This window comes from Nicotiana tabacum, chromosome 2 (genome assembly GCF_000715075.1).
Source record: "Nicotiana tabacum cultivar K326 chromosome 2, ASM71507v2, whole genome shotgun sequence".
NCBI classification, from domain to species: Eukaryota; Viridiplantae; Streptophyta; class Magnoliopsida; order Solanales; family Solanaceae; genus Nicotiana; species Nicotiana tabacum.
The window spans coordinates 119,653,326-119,678,694 of record NC_134081.1 but is presented as its reverse complement, the minus strand read 5'-3'; positions in this window follow the sequence as shown (position 1 = coordinate 119,678,694).

Here is a 25,369-nt window from a genome sequence, read left to right as displayed (position 1 = left end):
CAAGATTTCAGTCAAATCCAAAGGAGTCTCACTTGACTGTTGTCAAGAGAATTTTGAGATATCTAAAAGGCACCACTGATCTCTGTCTATGGTATCCAAAAGGTAGTAATTTCAATCTTGTGGGATATGCTGATGCTGATTTTGCAGGTTTTCTAGTGGATAGAAAGAGCACCTCAGGTATGGCACACTTTCTTGGCTCATGTCTTGTGTCTTGGGCTACCAAAAAGAAAAATTCAGTGGCCTTATCTACTGCTGAAGCTGAGTATGTTGATGCTGCTTCATGTAGTGCTCAATTGTTGTGGATCAAACAACAATTAAAGGACTTTGGAATTGATGTTGGTTGTATTCCCATTTTTTGTGATAATACTAGTGCTATTAGTATGACCAAGAACCCGGTTCATCACAAGAGAACTAAGCACATAGATATTAGGCATCACTTTTTGAGGGATAACTATGAAACAAGGTTGATCACTGTGGAATTTTGTGTTACTGACAAGCAAATAGCTGACATCTTTACAAAAGCCCTAAGTAGAGATCACTTTGAAAGGAACATGTTAGAATTAGAGATGATTAAGATCACCTAAAAGGACCAGTTCAGAATTCACGACGAGAAAAAAAAAATTGAAAACAATTTGGTTAGAAAATCTGGAAATTGTGTATATAATTAGATTAATTTTTGCTCAGTCTCATACTTTCAATAGTATACTCTTGTGCCATGTGTTAAAATGACTCATTAATCTCTAATGATATTTTCCCTATTTTGGCAAATTTAGACTTACACAAGAGAATTCTCAGTGAAGAACCTGGTTCATCAAGATAACACGGTATGTTTTCTACACTCTGCATAATTTGAAATAATAATATTTGGATCATGAGAGTCCTACTTAATTCCAGACTCCTTTTGGACTTATCCGTTATAAGTGAACCAGCTCTGTTCAAAAGAGTCCCAATCGAATTGAAGTACCTAGATTTTAGGGATATACTCCAAAGTCTTTTCAAAACTAAAATTCAGTTTGATTAGACTTCCACACCCACTATCATCCCTTCCACCACCCCAACCTCTAATAAAAGGTAAGGATGCTTGCTCGCAAGGTTGTTGCGGGGAGAGAACAAATCAAGAAAATAAATAAAAAATTGAAAGCGGGTAAGGAAGAAGAACCCCAGAAATCTGATGAATCATTCAAATCTACTACAGAGGGGGAAGAAACTTTTTCTTCTGAAATTGAATAGGTATCTTCTGGCTCTACAGTTACTCCTGAAAAATTTCTGAAGTTCCTACAAATTTGGAGAATAGGTTTGTGCTGGTAGTTGTTGAAACTACAGAGTCTGGAGAAGTTGGTGGTAAAAATGAAAAGGGACAAGAAAAAGAGAGAGTTAGAAGTGCTATGAGGCAAAATGGTAAAAGAGTGGTTGATTCTTCACCCACTCCTGTCAGTTTAACCAAAGACACAGGTGCAATGGTTGTTTGGGATTGTTAAAAATGTAAGAACCTGGTTCATCTAAGAAGGTACCAGTGAATAGCAAGGTGCAAGCCTTGGTGCAAGAAAGTGGGGCTAAGGATTCTAAGATTGAGAGGCTGAAGAAAAGGTTGGCTGAGGTGGAGACTGAGAGAGATGCTCTCAGAACTGAGCTGGCAAGAGAAAAGGAGAAGAATGATGGCATTCTTCAGGATATGCTGAAACTCCTCCAAGCCAATAAACCAAGCACCTAGTTCTTCCAAACCTTAAACTCCTAGCCCAGTGTAGACCTTTCAGTGACCCAGTTTGGGATGTTTTTTTTGTTTGCTCATGTTTTCAGTATTTTTATTTCTTTTTATGCTTTGTGGGTATCAATCATCAATAAAATTCACTATTTTTCTCTATTTGTTTGTTTATATTTCTTTGATGGTTACAATTCTTAGATTGATCTATGATGATTAATCCATGATTGAATTTGAAGTAGCCCCAGTGGCCATGAGTAAGTTTTAAAATCTGGTTATCTCATATTTTTTATGCAACTTTTCGATGATGCCAAAAGGGGAAAAAAGGTTGTGCTTTACACTTTGAACAGTGATGTTTATAACCTAATGAACCTGGTCCTTTATGATAAGTGAAATTGTTCTAACGTTGTGTTGATGTTGGGGTAAGTTGAAACAGGGCCTAAGCTTATGAAAAGAACATAGTTTGTCATCATCAAAAAGGGGGAATTTGTTGGCCTAAGTGAAGGTTAGTTTTGAAGATTTACAAAGGAAGCTCAGGCATGAACTAGGTCCATCCCTTGTATGCATAGACACGGGCAAATTCGAGCATGTGGGAATGCACGTGAAGGAGATAAGATTAACTTGGTCTAATTAATATCTCCTGATCGAAAAGGGTTGCATAATTGATAAGGAGAAGGACTCCTTAATCAAAGAGAATACTATCCAACACAAGAGAGGACTTAGAGGTTGAGATCAACTAGAACTAGGAAGAGTTAGCATTAGAACTCTAGTTATTTTCTACTCTACTAACTCTATAAATCGCATGATGTTCTCATTCTATAGTGATGCAAAAAAGCAGAAATTAAACGTGAATTGAGAGGAAAATAGCAAGGCATTTTGCAAGCAGTTCATGTGTGATTCAAGTGTGCGAACCTGAAGCTACATGAACCAGATAGAAGAACCAGTTCCAAGTGTCTGTCTTTTATTCTAGTTCAATTGTAGTAGGTGTTTTCATATTGTACCTTTCAGCTTTATCTAGAGGCAATTGTAATAGGTACTCAGAGTATTCAAGTTAGAGTTAACTTGAAGTTGTCGCAGTAGTTAGAGGTTGGTTGCCACAACGGGATTAGAGTTAATCCTAGGTTTACAAAAGTGTTTTGTAAATGCAGTTTTTGCCTCAGTAATTTAGTGAAGAGTTTTGGGAAAATCCTGCTGGGAAGTAGGTCGTGGTTTTTTCACCTTTTGAGCAATGTGTTTTCCACGCAAAATCCTTATGTTCTTTAATTTTTGCATTTATTATTCCACAACAGTAGTATAAGGAACACATAGAAAAACCAGGTCCTTCTATGATCTGTGCACGCGAAAAATTGGATACCACACAAATCACCCCCCCCCCTCTTGTGTGGTATTGATGTTAAAACATCAATGCTCGAGAACAACACCTTCGTGGCCCGGTGCTGAAGCCTTATCAGTCCGCCCCGATAAAGACGAGGGTTGTATAGCCTAATGAGATGATCGAGGGTGAAAGACATCCCTCCGACCTTGCTCGAGAAGAATCTGAGCAAAATGACAATGCGCCAAAAAGAGGGGTAGATCTAGCCTAGGGTTACCCGGTATTGGCGGCAGAATTTGATTATGACAGGATCGACGGAACCCAATGTGAAAGGGTAAGTATACACACTTAAGAACCCTTTCACATTAGTGGTGATGTCCTCCTCGGGGGTAGGAATCACCACCTCTTTATTCTCCAGTGGCAGTCTTTTTTCACCTGCTCGAGATCGCCTTCGGATATCGAACAGATATATCTAGACATGGGCTCGCATTGGCCAGGAACCGAATAGGGTTTTTCAACTTTAAAGTCGGAAGTAAGTTCACATGGCCTGGGAATGATCAAGGCTGAAAGACATCCCCCCGACCTTGCTCGAGAAAAATCTGAGCAACATTACAATGCACCAAAAAGAGGGGTAGATCTGGCCTAGGGTTACCCGGTATTGGCGGCAAAATTCGATTATGACAGGATCGACGGAACCCAATGTGAAAGGGTAAGTATACACATTTAAGAACCCTTTAACATGAGTGGTGATGTCCTCCTCGGGGGTAGGAATCACCACCTCTTTATTCTCCCAGTGGCAGTCTCTTTTCACCTGCTCGAGATCGCCTTCGGATATCGAACAGATATATCTAGACATGGGCTCACATCGGTCAGGGACCGAAGAGGGTTTTTCAACTTTAAAGTCGGAAGTAAGTTCACATGGCCCGGGGATGATCGAGGCTGAAAGACATCCCCCCGACCTTGCTCGAGAAGAATCTGAGCAAAATCACAATGCGCCAAAAAGAAGGGTAGATCTGGCCTAGGGTTACCCGGTATTGGCGGCTGAATTCGATTATGATAGGATCGACGGAACCCAATGTGAAAGGGTAAGTATACACAATTAAGAACCATTTCACATGAGTGGTGATGTCCTCCTCGGGGGTAGGAATCACCATCTCTTTATTCTCCGAGTGGCAGTCTTTTTTCACATGCTCGAGATCGCCTTCGGATATCGAACAGATATATCTAGACATGGGCTCGCATCGGCCAAGAACTGAAGAGGGTTTTTCAACTTTAAAGTCGGAAGTAAGTTCACATGGCCCGGAGATGCACTCTTCGATACGTGGCTCCACCGGTGTTTTGTCACCGGCCGGCCGAGATGAGGAGGCCTTTTCTTCTTGAGGAACGGTCTTTGATGTTTTTGCCATTGCTATATGAGGTTTAAGGAAGAAGAAGGCGGAATTTGTGTTTTAATAATAGATTGGCAAATGAAAATCGGCAAAGTTGATGAACTTGAAGAGAATAGAAGAGCTTTTGAAGATTAGAAGAAGTTTGAAAGTAAAGTTTGAGAAGATTATAAAGGTGGTCTATTTATAATAGCCACTTTGATGGTTTGAAAGCACTGGTGGACGACCATCAACTGGCGTTAATTAATGACCTTGGGACTGTGCAGAAGCGACGCTTCAATCGCTTCTGTCGCTTACATCACGATGTTGACGTCATAATTGATCGAGGTATTAAATCGAAGTTTCGAATTCGTTTCTTCTCGTTACAATCCAAAAAACAAGGGGACTATCTGTATACGGTCGAAATCGGGCATACCCAATTTCGTTGACAGGGGAGTTGCCTCGAGGGTAACCTCATAATAGATCGGACTCGAGCTCGAAGATAGAACATCAAGCCTGGAGATCGAAGCGTTCGTTGAGATCGAGGCCAGCAACAATCAAGATCAAACATGACTGACTTTGAGTAAGGCGTAATAACGGAATGACGAGATATCAGTAACCATCCGAAGATCACGGCGGAAATCTCGGAACAGATCAAATCAAAGCGGTTATTAGTACCAACCATGGGATGTACTTCCGTTATTAGAGTTGTACCTTATTTAAGATTCCTCTATTATATAAAGAGGGATCCCATTCACTTGTAAGGGGGAGAATCATTATTCACTGATAAGAATATACACATACGCTGCTTTCTTTGTTTTACTTATTGTTCATCGCTGTTTATTCCATTCTCTAGTGTTCTTATTAACTAACCTCGAGACTATCTCGAATCGAGGTCGAAGCATTGTTTGCAGACTGGTTTGATTTATTTTATTGTCCAATTTATCTATTTAATTCGTCGTTTATCAATTAGTACCGGTTTAAATCACATATCCTGAAAACCATAATATAAGTTTAATTGTTACTCAATTTTTAGGGTAAACAAAGAAGTCATTAATATAATTGCTGGAAACGTGTCTAATATAGAAGCTCTACAAATTGCTACTGATGGTTAACTAACGGGTTCAGGTCATCAATTTTAGCTGGAGAAGTTGGAGACTTATTAATTGTATGCAATGACATAACTTCTTTTTGCTTAAACGTTGGGTCAGTCATTACTTATTATTTTCTTCCACTACTATTTACGGGATACATATGACAAATAAATGTCTTACTCCCTATTAAGTCAAATACCAACATGCACAATGGAATTAAAATACGTACTCTCAACTCATTCATCAATCATGAATGGTATGAAAGTAGCAGGATAAGAAAGCTACATAATAAACAAGTATTGTTAAAGGCTAATCTATGGCATATTTAAACGTTAAAGCTAGGTGAAGCTCAGGCTTATGCGCTTTGCCTCACTTATCTGGCGCTTCAATACTAGTATCAAAGCGTTAAGGCATGCTCCTCGTTGCACATATAGGCTCTATATCCTGAAGAGGGTGACAATGAGCAACGTAAAGATTATCAAAGAAGAGATATACTAATTTTTAAAAAAATGTCGTGAATGAGTTTATTACTTAATCAGGAAAAAATTATTTAAAGATTTAATTTAAGAAACCTTGTAACTTAAACTGAACAAGAAACTTAAACCGAACAAAGTTATTATGCACATCGGAGCTAAAAAGATTAGTTTCCCACAGATGTCCAAGAGACAATGCTTAGGGCTTGTTTGGAAAGCCACCCTGTAATTGGATTTGGGTGTAATTACACAGTTTTGGCATGTTTGTATTACTTGGTCAGCATGTAATTGGGTGTAATTAAGGAGGTTAATTACACTCTACAATTCTCAAGGGGGGTTGAGAATTACTGGTAATTATATGGTGTAATTACCTGATTATTTTTTAATCTCTTTTCTTTTCTTTTTAATTTACTTTTTATTTCTATTCTTTTTTTATTTTTATTTTTTTAACCTTTTAAATTCTTCGCATTATTTATTTTTTATTTCTTTATTTCTCATTTCCCAACATTTATTTCACATGTTTTTACATAATTTCTCATATTTTGTTTCTTTCTTAATTTGTTTTCTCTATTTTTTTATTACACTTAACTATGTTATTATTCTAATTTTTTTTTTAAATAATACCTCGTAATCTTAGAAAGAATAAGTCATCCACAAACTTAACTTATAATGAGTGATGTCATTAAAGTTGAACTTTATTATTGGATGAGGTTATATGCAAACTTAACTATGCTAAAATAACAGATTATTTTTTTAATATTTAATATTCTCATTTTCTAACCTTTATTTCACTCCCCATTTAACTTCAAAAAGATTTAACAACATGATCTACTGCTGTTAGTGCAAACAAGTAATTTGAGGCCTTAGAACACATGTCAAGTTGTCAACCATACCTCACACGTATAATTGCATTATTCCCTTTCTTTAGATATAATGTTAAGTTAAGCATACTTGATGACCATAAATACAGCAAAAGAAAGCTACTTGCAAGGGTTCTTTGTTTTTTCAAAGCATTTTCCAAGAAACATTTCTCCATAATTGACTACTAACTTATAGCGGGTCACAGAAACGGTCATGACCCAAAATCCCAACCTGTCGTGATGGTGCCTATCTCGATACTAGACAAGCCGATAATCTTAATAAACCACAATTTCTCTTAAGTTTGAAAATATAATATTTAATTACAATACAAAATCCCATAAATACTGATATGAACACTCCCCAAAACCTGGTGTCACTGAGTACATGAGCATCTAATATGTATACAAGTCAAAAGAAACGATCTGTAATAGTCTAAGACTAAATACAGTAAACAAGGAGATAGGGAAGGAGAGATAAGGTCTGCGAAATATGACAACTACCTCTGAATCTACGGAAAATCAACTGTGCGAGAGAATCAACACCCGCTATGTCCGGGAACACCTGTATCTGCCCACGAAGTGCAGGGTATAGTATGAGTACAACCAACTCAGCAAGTAACAATAATAAATAAGGAGCTGAAGATAATGACGAGCTACACAGTTATAGTTCATTTTTAGTAATTCCAGTAGAGAGTAGACATGCTTTCAATTCCAAAAGTTTAAGTCAAATCAGTTTTATACAATTCAAGTTCAAGTAATCCAGATATAAAATCTTTCGGAGAATTTCACATCAATGACAGATAGCAACTAAGTGCAACAACAAATAAAAAGCAAGTACAACCTCTCAGGTAACAGATACTCAACTCATCACAACATCTCAACCACTCGGCTCTCAGCCCTCAGCACCCACACTCAATGGGTACCCGCTCTCACTGGGGGTGTACAGACTCCGAAGGGACTCCTACATCCCAAGCGTTATAATTTGCACAGCCAACTCACATGCTGCACGGATAACTCACGTGCTATAGTATCAATATCTGGATCCGCACGGCCAACTCACGTGATGCACGGACAACTCACATGCTATAATAATATCTGGATCCACACGGCCAACTCACGTGCTGCACGGACAACTCACGTGCTATAATAATATCTGGATCCGCACGGCTAACTCACATGCTATAATAAAGCCTATAAGGCCTGCTGCAGTCAGTCACAAATCTCTTCAGTCTCTCGGGCTCTTAATAATCATAAAATCAGCCTAAACAACAATGATATGATGCATCAATAATGAACAATAGAGACTGAGATAAAATAAATAAGTAAACTGTGACTGAGTACAAAATAATAATTACGCAGGTAGTTCAACATGTACACAACCTCTGTGGGTCCCAACAAAACCAACATATAGCCTAAACATGATTTCTAACATGTCTTACGGTCAAATTTTCACAACACATAGAGAGCATATAGCTAACAACAAGTTATTCAAGTTTACAGTTTCACGGGACGGACCAAGTCACAATCCCGTCGGTGCACGCCCATACGCCCGTCATCTAGCATGTGCGTCACCCACAAAGTAATTACATGATACAAAAATTTGGGGTTTCATACCCTCAGGACCAGATTTAAAACAGTGACTTACCTCAAAACATGAAATTCTTTACTCTGCTATGCCTTTGCCTCGCAAATCGGCCTCCGGATACCTCGAATCTAGTCACAAATAATTCGTTTTAGTCAATAAAATTTATTGGAATTAATTTCATAAGAAAATACTAATTTTCCATAAAAATTCAAAATTTACTCAAAAATCGCCCACGTCTCAGAACCTGACAAAAGTTACAAATCCGAAAGCCCATTCAACCACGAGTCTACCCATACTAATTTTACCAAAATCCGACCTCAAGTCGACCCTCAAATCTATAAATCTTATTTCCAAATTTTTTCCAATCTCCGATTTACACCTCAAAAATATGTAATCTAGTCGGATTATTCAATGATAATTCAATATTATGGAGTAGAAATGATCACAAGGGACTTACCTCAAGTTTTCCTTGAAAATCTATCAAAAGTCCCCTTTCCTCAAGCTCCAATTTGTCAAAAATGGCTAATGGGACGAAGTCCCCTGCTTTATAATTCTGGCCAGATAGCCCTCGGTACTGCCTCGATCTTGGCCTTCGATTGTGGTCCTCGACCCTGGGCCTCGATCCTGGGCCTCGATTCTGACCCTCAATCATTGCCCTCGATCATGGCCCTCGACTCTGGCCTTCGATCCTGCCTTTGATCGTGGCTTCGATACTGGACTCGATCATGGCCCTCGACCCTGCCTTCAATCGTGGCTTCGATACTGGCTTGATCATGGGAGATTTTGGGCTCGATTCTGGGAGATTCTGGGCTCGCTTCTGAGCTCGATTTTGGGCTCGATTCTGGGCGAAGGAATTTGCAGCAAAAGGAAATTGCAACAACTATGTTAGTCCACTTTTTGATCCGTTAACCATTCGAAACTCACCCGAGGCCTTCGAAACCTCAACCAAATATACCAACAAGTCCTAAAACATCATACGAACTTAGTCGAGTCTTCAATCACATCCAACAACACTAAAAACATGAATCGCACATAGATTCAAGCCTAATGAACTTTGAAACTTTCCATTTCTACAAATAATGCCGAAACCTATCAAATCATGTCCGATTGACCTCAAATTTTGCACACAAGTCATAAATGACATAATAGACCTATTAAAATTTTCAGAATCGGATTTCGACCCTGATATCAAAAAGTTAACCCCCCGGTCAAACTTCCCAAAAAATTCAACTTTCGACATTTCGAGCCTAATTCCTCTGCGGACCTCCAAATAATTTTCCGGATGCGCTCCTAAGTCCAAAATCACCATACGGAGCTATCGAAATCATAAAAAATTTAAATTCGAGGTCGTTTACACATAGGTCCATATCCGGTCACTTTTCTAACTTAAAATTTTCAATTATGAGATTAAGTGTCTCATTTCACTCCGAATTCCTTCTGGACCCGAACCAACTAACCCGGTAAGTCATAAAATAACTGTAAAGCATAAATTGAGCAGTAAATGGAAAAACGGGGTTATAATACTCAAAACGACCGGCCGGGTCGTTACAGAAACAACCTACTTCCTCTGACTTCCAAATAAAGGAATCCGGTCCAAAAATAAGTTCCTACATTCCCTCTGACTTACCTAAGGGCTGGATTGCTCTATCAACCTAGACTCTAAAAATTGCTACATAAGAGCTCTTTTTTGTTCTACATTCAACATTGTAGCCTCAGTGTACCTGAGAAGGTTCTAAAGATATGGGAAGATTTCCTTAACTACTAGATATCTCGTCCAGCGATATATCCTGCCAGTCTTATTTTTCTCCTATCAGCAACTTTCAGTTTCTCCACGTTTTTGCAATTTGGCACAAAGGTATCTAATGTTGTGATGCTACTGATCAGTACACAAGAATCGTCCCGTGTACTTTGACCAGATTTGCATTTTAATTTCCTGGAGTCAGTAAACAACTCCTTTCACCTATAAAATAACCATTCTAGAACCTGAACTTCTCTCTACTTTTCAATCCTATAAAGCTCCAGCTATTTACTCTTTACCTCATTTATATAAGTTCCAACTGTCTATCTATTTGGAGTGACTGTCCCTATAGTTGAACTTGAACTCAAGTTTTCTAAATTGTCTCTGGTGTTTTTTGCTTCAACAAACAGGACTTTGTTGTTGTTGCATTACCCTGACCAAATATGCCAACAAGTCCTAAAACATCATACGAACTTAGTTGAGTCTTCAAATCACATATAACAACACTAAAAATACGAATCACATAGATTCAAGCCTAATTAACTTTGAAACTTTCCATTTTTACAAACAATGCCGAAACTTATCAAATCATGTCCGATTGACCTCAAATTTTGCACACAAGCCATAAATGACATAACAGACCTATTAAAATTTTCAGAATTGGATTTCGACCCCGATATCAAAAAGTTAACCCCCGATCAAACTTCCCAAAAAATTTAACTTTCGGCATTTCGAGCCTAATTCCTCTACGAACCTCCAAATAATTTTTCGAACGCTCTCCTAAGGCCAAAATTACTATACGGAGCTATCGGAATCATAAAAATTCAAATCCGAGGTCGTTTACACATAAGTCCATATCCAGTCACTTTTCTAACTTAGAATTTTCAATTATGAGACTAAGTGTCTCATTTCACTCTGAATTCCTTCCGGACCCGAATCAACTAACCCGGTAAGTCATAAAATAACTGTAAAGCATAAATTGAGCAGTAAATGGAAAAATGAGGTTATAATACTCAAAACGACCAGTCGGGTCGTTACATTCTCCCCCTCTTAAACAAACGTTCATCCTCGAACGGGATTAGAATAATACTTGGAGTCTCAAATAAGTGTGGGTATTTACTCTGCAACTCCTGCTCAATCTCCCAAGTAGCTTCTCCGACTGGCTGGCCTCTCCACTGCACCTTCACTGATGCTATGTTCTTGGACCTCAGTTTTTGAACCTGCCGGTCTAAAATAGTCACCGGCTCCACATCATAATTCAAATTACCGTCCAGTTGCACTGTACTGAAATCTAATATATGAGACGGATCCCCGACATATTTTCGGAGCATGGATACGTGGAACACTGGATGAACACCTGATAGACTAGGTGGCTAAGCAAGTTCATAAGCCATCTTTCTAATCTTCTTAAGTATTTCAAAAGGTCCAATATACCGAGGGCTCAACTTGGCCTTCCTCCCGAACCTCAACACACCCTTCATGGGTGAAATCTTGAGCAGAACCTTCTCCCTAATCATGTGAACAACATCACGAACCTTCCTGTCGGCTTAACTCTTCTGTCTAGACTGTGCCGTGCGAAGCCGTTCCTGAATCACTTTGACCTTCTCTAAAGCATCCTGAACCAAGTTAGTACCTAATAGCCTAGCCTCACCCAGCTCAAACCAACCAACTGGAGATCTACACCGACTCTCATACAAAGCCTCAGACGGAGCCATCTGAATACTCGACTGGTAGCTGTTGTTATAAGCAAACTCCGCGAGTGGCAGAAATTGATCCCAAGAACCCCCAAAATCAATGACACAAGCGCGTAGGATATCCTCCAATATCTGAATAGTGCGCTCGGACTGTCCGTCCGTTTGAGGGTGAAATGTTGTACTCAACTGAACCTGTGTGCCCAATTCTCGCTGCACTGCTCTCCAAAACTGTATGGTAAACTGCGTACCTTGATCTGAATGATGGACACCGGTACACCGTGTAGGCGAACAATCTCGCGAATATAAATCCCATCCAACCGCTCCGAAGAATAATTAGTACAAAGTGGAATAAAATGCATAGATTTGGTCAACCGATCTACTATCACCCAAACAACATCAAACTTTCTCAAAGTCCGTGGGAGCCCAACTACGAAGTCCATGGTAATACGCTCCCACTTCCACTCCGGAATTTCAAGTCTCTGAAGCAATCCTCCTAGCCTCTGATGATTTAAACACCGAGCTACAAATCCAACTATATCTTTCTTCATTCTCCTCCACCAATAGTGTTGCCTCAAATCCTGATACATCTTCGCGGTGCCTGGATGAATAGAGTACCATGAACTGTGAGCTTCCTGGAGAATCAGCTCACACAAACCATCTACATTAGGCACACATAGCCTGCCCTACATTCGTAATACACCGTCATCTCCAATAGTGACTTCCTTTGTATCGCTGTGCTGAACCGTGTCCTTAAGGATAAGCAGATGTGGATCATCATAGTGGCGCTCTCTGATGCGATAATATAAAGAAGCCCGAGAAACCACACAAGCCAAAACTCAATTCGACTCAGAAATATCCAATCTAACAAACTGGTTGGCCAAGGCCTGAACATCCAATGCTAAAGGCCTCTCTGCTACAGGTAAGTATGCTAAGCTGCCCAAACTCTCCGCCTTACGACTCAAGGCATCGGCCACTACATTGGCCTTTCTGGGATGATAAAGAATGGTGATATCATAATCCTTAAGTAACTCTAACCACCTACGCTGTCGCCTGTACGGGGAAATATCCAATCTAACAAATGTTGTAGATTCTGATGATCGGTATATACCTCACACTGGACACCGTACAAGTAATGCCGCCAAATTTTTAAGGCATGAACAATAGCTGCTAACTCAAGGTCGTGGACCGGATAATTTTTCTCATGTGCCTTTAATTGTCTGGATGCATAGGAAATCACCATGCCGTCTTGCATAAGTACTGCGCCGAGACCAATAGGCGACGCGTCACAATACACAGTAGAAGACTCTAAACCTGTAGATAACACCAATACGGGAGCTGCAGTCAAAGCTGTCTTGAGCTTCTGAAAGCTCTCCTCACACTTATCTGACCACCTGAATGGGGCACCTTTCTTGGTCAATATAGTCATAGGCGATACAATAGACGAGAAACCCTCCACGAAGCGACGATAATAACCGGCCAAGCTGAGAAAACTCCGAATCTCAGTAACTTAAGATGGTCTTGGCCAACTCTGAACTGCCTCTATTTTCTTCGGATCCACCTTAATTCCCTCACCGGACACTATATGTCCCAAGAATTCCATTGAATTAAGCCAGAACTCACACTTAGAGAATTTGGCATAAAGTCTCTCCTCTCCCAGCCTCTTTAATACAATACCCAAGTGTTGTGCATGCTCCTCCTGGCTACGTGAGTACACCAAAATATCATCAATAAATACTATAACAAATAAATCAAGATATGGCTAGAATACACTATTCATCAAATGCATAAATATTGCTGGGGCATTGGTTAGCCCAAATGACATCACAAGAAATTCATAGTGGCCATAACGAATTCTGAATGCCGTCTTTAGAATATCCGAATCCTGAATTTTCAACTGGTGATACCCCGATCTTAAATCTATTTTGGAGAACACCCTCGCTCCATGAAGCTGGTCAAATAAGTCATCAATACGCGGCAAAGGATATTTATTCTTGATTGTAACCATATTCAACTGCCTATAATCAATCCACATCCGCATAGTACCATCTTTCTTCTTCACAAACAGAACCGGTGCACCCCAAGATGACACACTAGGCCTAATAAACCTTTTTTCAAGGAATTCTTGAAGTTTCTATTTTAATTCTTTTAACTCAGCTGGTGCCATACGATACGGAGGAATAGAAATGGGCTAAGTGCACTGCACCAAGTCAATACCGAAATTAATATCCTTGTCGAGTGGCATACCCGGCATGTCTACAGGAAATACATCCGGGAAGTCTCGCACGACCGGTACTGAATCAATAATAGGAATATCCGCATCAATATCTCTCACAAAGGCCAAACATGACAAACATCCCTTTTTAACCATACGTTGGGCCTTTAAATAAGAAATCACCCTGCTAGGAACAAAATCTAAAGAACCTCTCCATTTAACATTTGGCAACACCGGCATCGTCAACATCACGATTTTTGCGTGACAGTCCAGAATAGTATGACATGGAGAAAACCAATCCATAGCCAGGATTACATCGAAATCCACCATACCGAGTAATAAGAGATCAACTCTAGTCTCCGGTTACCCAATACTTACCACACATGACCGATACACACGGTCCACAGTAATAATATCGCCAACCGGTGTAGATATATAGATAGGTGAAACTAAGGACTCATAGGGCATATCCAGATAATGAGCAAAATACGATGATACATATGAATAAGTGGAACCAGGTTCAAATAATATAGAAGCCTCCCTGTGGCACACTGAAACAATACCTGTGATCACTGCGTCTGAGGTAACAGCATCTGGCCTGGTAGGAAAAGCATAGAATCAGGCCTGACCACCATCTGATCGGCCTCCCCCTCTTGGGCGACCCCTAGCTACTAACCCCCACCACGAGCTGGCTGGGCGGGTGGTGGAACTGTTGGTGTTGGTGCCGTCAGTCGAGGACTCTGCTGTGGAGCCCCACTCAATAGCCTAGGACACTCTCTCTTGAAATGACCAAATTCCACGCACTAGAAACAACCCCTCCTCTGACGGAACTGTTGCTCCCAATATCCTGAGGAATTACCTGTAGAAGCCTGAGCGGACGAGGCATGATGAGAACTCTACGCTAGTAGTGCACTGAATGAAGACTGACCTGAGTGAGCACTGTAAGAACTATGGCTAGCTGATGCACCACGATGAGCTGGGCGACCCGTCTAAGCATGTCTATAAGAACGACCCCTACCGCGGTAAAACTGACCCCCTGAAGGAACACCGTTGTAATCACCTGGACCACGAGGCCTCTTAGCCTCCCTCTCTCCACGTTCCTGGCTACGAACCATCTCTATCTGCCGAGCAATGTCAACTACCTCATAAAAGGTAGCACCAGAAACCCTCTCCCTAGTCATAAGTAACAGCAGCTGATATGTGAGGCCATCAATGAACCTCCCAATCCTCTCCCTATCAGTGGGAACCAACCAGACTGCGTGACAAGCCAACTCAGAAAATCTCATCTCATACTGTGTCACAGACATGCCATCTTGACGTAACTGCTCAAACTGTCTGCGCAGCTCCTCTCTAAGTGTGGCATGTGGGCCGGTTAGGACCGGGCCCGGCCCAGGACTACAAGCCCAAATGGCGATGGGCCTAAACGGTCCTAACCGGATAGGACTAGGACCGTGGAGAGGTGGGCTGGGTAGTGAGCCGATCCCATATGCGAGGTCCGCGAGACCGGGACCGGCTGGGAAGTGGGCTGGTTCAAGCGGTCCTAAACGGGCCTATTCGGGCCCAACGACTAATTTTTTTTAAAAAAAAATCTGCCACATTATAGCCGTTATGTCATTTAAAATATGGCCATTTTACCTGCCAAAATAGTCGTTGGCCATTTATAAAATAGTCATTTAACTCCCCTCCCCCCCCCCAACTTTGTTTTAACTCTAAACTTTTTATAATTATACTTTTTCCCTATTTTTAACTATAAATACCCCCTCATTCTTTTATTTTTCTAACAAAATCATCAATCTCTCTCTAATTGTCTTCTATAATTGCTTACTTTATTGTTACAATTTGTGCAAAATTTTGAAGTTGGTGAATTGAAGTCTTCAACGATAATTATTTTCAACAAGTTGTTTGTCAATTCGGTAAACTCGTTCCAACTCTTAAGTTTTAATATTATAGTTTCGTTTTTTTATTTACTTTATATTGCTTGATTAATTAAGATGGCTTATTCCTTAAAAAACATATTTAGTAAAAATAATGGAAAACCCAAGAGTGGTGAATCTAGTGGCCAATCTGTTCCTCCTCCACTTCTCCCGGCTCCCCAACCCAAACCTCTTACCAGTCGTACACCTCCTATTCTTGATAGTGATAATAGTTTATTACAATTTACCGAGAGTCAATTTTACCATAATATTGCACCCGGTGAACAATTAAACCATGAATATATGAATGCTCTTTATGGTAATCCAACTATTGATGAAAATGATGATGAAGAAATAGATTTTGATGAAATGCAACCGGATGACGATACACCCACTAGTCCTGCTCCTGAAGTTAACCCAACTAATAATAATCCAAACGATGCCCCGTCTGACCCTCCTGTTACTTCCCCTAATTTTTCTAGACAACCTTCTAAACGGGAAAAAACATCTGTTGTTCCATTTTTTACTCAACTAAGAGAAAAAAATAGGGCTAAGTGTAAAACTTGTGGCAAAGAGTTAGTTTTTAAATATGTTGGAAGTCGGGGGGCGGGAAGTTTGACTAGACACATATTGCTATACCCTCAAGATAAAACTAGATATTTTAGTATAAAAGATTTGGCCGAGGGGACAAGTGCACCTAGTCAGGCTGACCTTAGTACCGGGTCAAATCAATTTCAACCGGGAATTAACACTGTTACCGGTGGTATTTTATATTATGATCCAAAAAAAGATCGGGAAGAATTGGCAAAAATGGTTACTGTTATGTGCTTACCCTATAGTTTTCCTTCTAACCCTCACTTTGTGCATTATATTAGAAAAGTTTATAATCCTACTTATAAAGGTTTTCCTCGCACAACCGTAAAGAACGATATTTATAAATATAAACATGAATATGAACAATATTTGCGCTATTTATTTACTCATATAAATTATCGTGTTGCTATTACAACTGATATTGGTAGAAGTGGTAATGACTGTGATTACCTTACTATTACCAGTCATTAGATTGATGAGGATTGGATAATGCAAAAGTGCATTATTGCTTATAGAATAATTAATTCACGTCACACTGGGCCGTTTATTTCTAGCACGGTTACGGATATTTGTAGATATTTTTGTATTAGTGATAAAATAATGTCAGTTTCAATGGATAATGCTTCTAGTAACACAAATAATGTAGCCTTGCTTACCACTACACTAAGTCCTGCATTTAGTAATATTTTTCATGTTAGATGTATTTGTCATATTTACCATTTAATTGTGGGTGATGGTATGCGAATTTTAAATGTTGAAATTGAAAAGGTTAAAATGGCTCTTAATTGGCTTTTTTATTCAAACCGTAGAAGTAGACTTAGAGAATATTTTAAAAGATGCGATGAATTTGGCATAAGAGAAAGAAAGGTTCCTAAACCTTGTCCAACTAGATGGAATTACATGTATGAAAGTTTAGTTGTTGCATATGAATATAGAAACCCCTTTAACTCAACGTTTAATGCTCATGTAAGTGATGATGATGAGAACCTTACAAATGCGGATTGGGCTAATGTTAAAATGCTTGTAGATATTTTAGAAAAATTTCATATTGCTACCAATGAATTTTCTGGGCAATATTATCCTACTATTTCTAACTGTTTAGTTTATATTGCAGAACTTGCAAATTTGTTTGATCATTTTTCAGAGGGCGGTAAAATTTATCAACTTGCTATTGATTCTATGAGAAAAAAGTTTAAAAAATAATTTTTCCCTATTCCCCATATTTATGATGTTGCTGCATTGTTAAATCCTACTATGAAATTAGGAGGTCCTCAATTTTGGTATGAAACTGTTTATAATGGTTTAGCACTTGAAGATGAGGAGTTGTCTAAACTTCCGGACGCAATAGCCTCAATTAAAATAACTATTCAAACTATTTATAATGCTTATCAAGTTGCATTAGATCATGCTAGACCAAATATTCCAACTCCTTCTTCTTTTAGTTCTCAATCATCTAAAAGAACTGCAGGAGTAAGAGCACTTAGTGTTTGGGCAGGGTTCAGGGGTTTTCAAGGTTCTAGTACTAATGATTTTTCACAACTAAATGAGCTGGAAGTTTATTTGTCACAGGGAATTGAGGAAGTGAATCCCGACGGCTCCTTTAATATTTTGGAATGGTGGAAGGACAAAGAAAAACACTTTCCGATTTTTTCAAGGATGACCCGAGATATTTTAATTATTCAAGCTTCAACAGTGGCATCAGAGAGCGCTTTCAGTCAAGCAAGACTTCAACTCGGTGATTATAGAGCGTCTATGAGGGAGAGCTTGGAAAAATCAGTACTTTTTAGAGATTGGATCCGTTCGGAAAGAAGAAATTTTGGACTTGCTGAATCACAACCAGAGGTAGACGAAGCTTACGAAGAAATGCTAGCTGAACTTGCGGAGGATGCTGCTTCCCCCGGAAGAGGCGATGACCAAGCTTCTTTTTCGCCACCACCAACGGAAATTCCTCCAGACCTTGAAGAATTTATGAAATTTGTAAGAGATACCATATAACTTATATGAACAAAAATTAATATGTAACTTGTATTTTGGCACATCTTGATTAGTTTCTTTTTCTTCTCAATGGTGGTATTAGCACCTTGTTGTGCTCATTCCATAGGGGGGAGGAAGATTAAGAAATATATTGCCATATTTTTTAATGCTATAATAAAATTATAACGCATTGCTTTGAATATCTCTTTAAAATATTTTTGTCTTTAAATTTGAATTAAAATATTTAGGTCACAATTCTATAATATAATTTACAAGGAATTTCCTTAGATATTGTTATTATCCTTTTTTTCTCTAACTTCTATAAAAATTTTAAAAAAATAGAAAGTATCCATTGGGACCACTTAGGCCCGAGACCGGCCCACTTAACCCGTGACCGGTTCCAACAAGACGCACGGAACCACTTAGGACCGGCCCACTTAGGACCGAGCCCACGAAGCCTACTTAAGATCGGGCCCGGCCCACATGCCACCCTTACTCCTCTCTGCGAGACTGCGGCACGAACTTCTCCAAAAAGGGAACGGAGAATTCCTTCCATGTAAGTGGTACTGCACCAACTGGTCTGCGCCTCTCATAAGCATCCCACCATCTGAAGGCAGCCCCAGAAAACTGAAAAGTAGTGAACGAGACACCACTGATTTCCAGAATACCCGCTGTCCGAAGCATTCGCTAACACCTATCCAGAAAACCCTGAGTATTATCTGACTCAGTACCGCTAAATGGTGGAGGTCTAAGCCTATCAAATCTCTCAAGTCTCCTCTGCTCATCATCTGCCATAACAGGAACTACCGGGGCCTGAGCAGTTGCAGCCGGCTGGGATGGTAGTGCCCCCGGTATCTGAAGTCCCTGTACTACCTAGTCTGGAGTACGAGCAATAGGGGTATGAGTACCTCCCCCGGCCTGAGAAGTGGCAGGTGCGGCCTGAGCTAAAACCACCTAAGCAAGACCAGTGCAAGCTACCAATATCTGGGCCAAAGTCTCCTGAAGGCCTGGAATCTCAATAGGCATAGCTGGTGCCTGAGCTAGTCCTGTCGGCTCAGCTATATCTGGAATCTGCTCCTGAGCTGGAGCAACTGGTGGTATTACAGGTGCTGGCCTAACTGTGGTACGAGTTATACCTCGACCTTTACCTTGGCCCCGACCTCTACCACGGCCGCGACCTCTCGTGACCCTAACTAGTGGCACTGGTGGCTGACCGTCCGATCCGGTAGTACGTATCCTCACCATCTGTGAGAGTATAGAATAACAGAAATTTAGTTTCCGGAATCAAATAATTCGCACGACAGAATACAAGAAAGTGAAATTTTCCTAAGGGTTCTGTAGCCTCTCGAAGATAAGTACAGACGTCTCCGTATAGATTCGCAAGACTCTACTAAACCTGCTCATGACTCGTGAGACCTATGTAAACCTAGGCTCTGATACCAACTTATCACGACCCAAAATCCCAACCTGGCGTGATGGCGCCTATCTCGATACTAGGCAAGCCGATAATCTCAATAAACCACAATTTCTCTTAAGTTTGAAAATATAATATTTAATTACAATACAAAATCCCACAAATATTGATACGAACACTCCCCAAAACCTGGTGTCACTGAGTACATGAGCATCTAATATGGATACAAGTCAAAAGGAAACGGTCTATAATAGTCTAAGACCTAATACAGTAAACAAGGAGATAGGGAAGGAGAGACAAGGTTTGCGAAACACGGCAGCTACCTCTAAATCTTCAGAAAATCAATTGTGCGAGAGAATCAACACCCGCTACGTCCGGGAACACCTGGATTGTAATAAAGATCGTGTTTAGGCTACGTGCCAATATTTATAACCCATGGGATTGTGTTGTTATTGAATTAACAGTTACAGTTCAATTTCAGTAATTCTAGTAGAGAGTAGACATGCTTTCAATTCCAAAAGTTTAAGTCAAATCAATTTTATACAGTTCAAGTTCAAGTAATCCGGATATAAAATCTTTCAAAGAATTTCACATCAATGACAGATAGCAACTAAGTGCAACAACAAAGGAAAAGCAAGTACAGCCTCTCAGGCAACAGATACTCAACTCGTCACAACACCTCAACCACTCGGCTCTCAGCCCTCAGCACTCACACTCAATGGGTACCCGGTCTCACTGGGTGTGTACAGACTCCGGAGGGGCTCCTACAGCCCAAACGCTATAATCTGTACGGCTAACTCATGTGTTGCACGGACAACTCACGTGCTATAATATAATATCTCACAATCAGGCTCTCGGCCTCACTCAGTCACAAATCTCTCCAGTCTCTCGGGCTCTCAATAATCATGAAATCAGCCCAAACAATAATGATATGATGCATCAATAATGAATAATAGAGACTGAGATAAAATAAATAAGTAAACTGTGACTGAGTACAAAACAACAATTACACAGGTAGTTCAACATGTACACGACCTTTGTACGTTTCCATCAGAACCAACATATAGCCTAAACATGGTTTCTAACATGTCTTACGGTCAAATTTTCACAACACATAGAGAGCATATAGCTAACAACAAGTTATTCAACTTTACAGTTTCACTGGACGGACAAGGTTACAATTCCCTCGGTGCACGCCCACACGCCTGTCACCTAGCATTTGTGTCACCTCCAAAGTAATCACATGATACAAAAATCTAGGGTGTCATACCCTCAGGACCAGATTTAAAACAGTTACTTACCTCAAAACGTGAAATTCTTTACTCTGCTGTGCCTTTGCCTCACAAATCGGCCTCCGGATACCTCGAATCTAGTCACAAATAATTTGTTTCAGTCAATAAAATTTATTGAAATTAATTTCATAAGAAAATAGTAATTTTCCATAAAAATCTAAAATTTAGCTCAAAAATCGCCCGTGGAGCCCACGTCTCAGAACCCGACAAAAGTTACAAAATCTGAAAGCCTATTCAACCACGAGTCTACCCATACCAATTTTACCAAAATCCGACCTCAACTCGACCCTCAAATCTACAAATCTTATTTCTAAATTTTTAAGTTTCAATCTCCGATTTACACCTCAAAAACATGTAATCTAGTCGGATTATTCAATGATAATTCAATATTATGGAGTAGAAATGATCACAAGGGACTTACCTCAAGTTTTCCTTGAAAATCTATCAAAAATCGCCTCTCCTCAAGCTCTAATTTGTCAAAAATGGCGAATGGGACGAAATTCCGTGCTTTATAATTCTTCCCAGATAGCCCTCGGTACTGCCTCGATCTTGGCCTTCGATCGTGGTCCTCGACCCTGGGCCTCGATCCTGGGCCTCAATTCTGACCCTCGATCCTGGGCCTCGATCATGGCCCTCGACCCTGGCCTTCGATCCTGCCTTCGATCGTGGCTTCGATACTGGACTCGATCATGGCCCTCGACCCTGCCTTCGATCGTGGCTTCGATATTGGCTCTATCATGGGGGATTCTGGGCTTGATTTTGGGAGATTCTGGGCTCGCTTCTGAGCTCGATTCTGGGCAAAGGAATTTGTAGCAGAAGGAAATTGCAACAGCTATGTTAGTCCACTTTTTGATCTGTTAACCATCCGAAACTCACCCGAGGCCCTCGGGACCTCAACCAAATATACCAATAAGTCCTAAAACATCATACGAACTTAGTCGAGTCTTCAAATCATATCTAACAACACTAAAAAAATGAATCGCACGTAGATTCAAGCCTAATGAACTTTGAAACTTTCCATTTTTACAAACAACGCCGAAACCTATCAAATCATGTCCGATTGACCTCAAATTTTGCACACCAGTCATAAATGAAATTTATTAGAATTAATTCCATAAGAAAATACTAATTTTTCAAAAAAATCAGAAATTTAGCTCAAAAATTGCCCGTGGGGCCCACATCTCAGAACCCGACAAAAGTTACAAAATCCGAAAGCCCATTCAAGCACGAGTCTACCCATACCAATTTTACCAAAGTCTGACCTCAACTCGACCCTCAAATCTACAAATCTTATTTCCAAATTTCTAAGTTCAAATCTCCGATTTACACCTCAAAAACATGTAATCTAGTCGGATTATTTGATGATAATTCAATATTATGGAGTAGAAATGATCACAAGGGACTTACCTCAAGTTTACCTTGAAAATCTATCAAAAATCGCCTCTCCTCAGGCTCCAATTTGTCAAAAATGGCGAATGGGACGAAGTCCCATGCTTTATACTTCTGCCCAGACAGCCCTAAGTAATGCCTTGATCTTGGCCTTCGATCGTGGTCCTCGATCCTGGGCCTCAATTCTGACCCTCGATCCTGGGCCTCAACCCTGGCCTTCGATCCTGCCTTCGATCGTGGCTTCGATCATGGCCCTCGATCTTGGCCTTCGATCGTGGGCTCGATCATGGGAGATTCGGGGCTCGATTCTGGGAGATTTTGCGCTCGATTTTGGGCGAAGGAGTTTGCAGCAGCTATTTTAGTCCACGTTTTTTATCCGATAACCATCCGAAGCTAACCCGAAGCCCTCGGGACCTCAACCAAATATACCAACAAGTCCTAAAACATCATACAAACTTAGTCGAGTCTTCAAATCCCATCCAACAACACTAAAAACACGAATCATACATAGATTCAAGCCTAATGAACTTTGAAACTTTTCATTTCTACAAACAACGTCGAAACCTATCAAATCATGTCCGATTGACCTCAACTTTTGCGCACAAGTCATAAATGACATAACAGACCTATTAAAATTTACAGAATCATATTTCGTCCCCGATATCAAAAAGTCAATCCCCCGGTCAAACTTCCCAAAAATTCAACTTTCGGCATTTCAAGCCTAATTCCTCTACGGACCTCCAAATAATTTTTTGGACATGCTCCTAAGCCCAAAATCACCATACGGAGCTATTGAAATCGTAAAAATTTAGATCCGAGGTCGTTTACACATAGGTCCATATCCGATCACTTTTCTAACTTAAAATTTTCAATTATGAGACTAAGTGTCTTATTTCACTCCGAATTCCTTTCGAACCCGAACCAACTAGCCCGGTAAGTCATAAAATAACTGTAAAGCATAAATTGAGCAGTAAATGGGGGAACGGGGTTATAATACTCAAAATGACCGACCAAGTCGTTATACCCGGTCGGTCGTTTTGAGAACTAGTCCATAGTACGCGCGTTGCGCGTTTACCCATATCAATGAATATAAAAAATTACATGAATAATAGTATAAATAATTATATTTGTATTCTAAAATAATAATTAAATACAAATATAAGTTCTTGAAAATAATTAATGTTGATCCTTTAATTAGTTAGCTCAATCAAGAAATAAATCATGTCCCGCAAAAGTCATCGGTTGCCTTAATAATTATTTTGATGTATGAGTTTTATATTCAAAGTCATCAAGATAAATAAAATGATTTGTTTGTTTGATATTGTTTTAACATAAATGTTTCAATATTGTCCTAATTTAAATATAATTATGCTTCATTCAAAATATATTCGAGTTTTAATTAAGCAATATTTTGATTCCCTAGTATAAATAGTATTAAGGTTCATTTTTAAAGAAAAACAAATAAGGAAAAGTAACGTGGAAAACTCCTAAATATTAAGATTGGGCAAAAGTACCATGAAATAAATTATATGATTACATTTGATAGATCAAATAAGGATTGAATCTATAATAAAATTATTATTGATTTTATGTGTTAAATATTGTAGAATTTTTTATCTAGTTCAAGTAAGAAAATATTTTATAACTTAAATTTTAGTTGATTTAAAATACTAAATATTAGGAACATACTTTAAATTACAGTTTTGTCCAATGTGAAGTCTGGTTTTAAAGGGTAAAAAAGACGAACGGCATTTCGCTAAGGGCCTTTGCACTTTTAATATAGTATAAATTAGCGTCCCGTTTCGTGGCTTAAAGTCTCGAGCAGCTTAGCATCATATATTATGACGTGCGTGTGTGGTCTAGTCCGATATTTGGATGATTTGGGATTGATCTAGATGGATGATTCTTATTTTAGAAGTTTAAGTGAAAAGAGTTGATCGGAGTTTGACTTTTGTGTAGACGACTCTGGAATGATGTTTTGATGATCTCAATAGCTTCGTGTGGTGATTTTTGACTCAGGCATATATTCAGATTTGGATTTGAAGGTCCGTAGGTTGATTTGATGCATTCTAGCGAAAATTGGAAAGTTGAAGGTTTTGAAGGTTGAGAGGTTTGACCCGGAGTTGACTTTGCGGATATCGGGCTCGGATTGCAATTCCGAGAGTTGTAATAGCTGAGTTATGTCATTTGGGACTTGCATGCATAATTTGAGGTTATTCCGGATTGATTTGATATGATTCGACGCGAGTTGTAGAAGTTGAAAGTTCATAAGTTCATTAAGTTCGATTTGAGGTGCGATTCATAGTTTTGATATTGTTTGTTGTGATTTGAGGCCTCAAGCAGGTTCGCATTTTGTTATGGAACTTATTGGTATGTTCGGATGGGGTCCCAGGGGCCCCCGGTGTGTTTCGGATGAGTTTCGGATTATTTCCATATTTTTGGCAAGTATGGTTCTGGTGCTTCGCATCTGCGCATTTTGGAGCGCAGGTGTGGGGCCGCTTCTGCAGAATTTCGGTCACTTTTATGATGTTGGGGTATGCTTAGGTCTTTCGCTTATTCGGGTGAGGAACCACAGGTGCGATATCGCATTTGCGGAATAATGATCAGAGATGCGAAATAGAGGCTTCAGATGGCCGTCCGCTTCTGCGGAGTTTTTGGTGCTTAAGCGGGTGTCGCAGATGCGACCCCTTTTGCGCAGGTGCGCATTCTGGACTGGTAAGTGGAAATCGTAGGTACGGGTATTGGCTCGCAAAAGCGAGTGC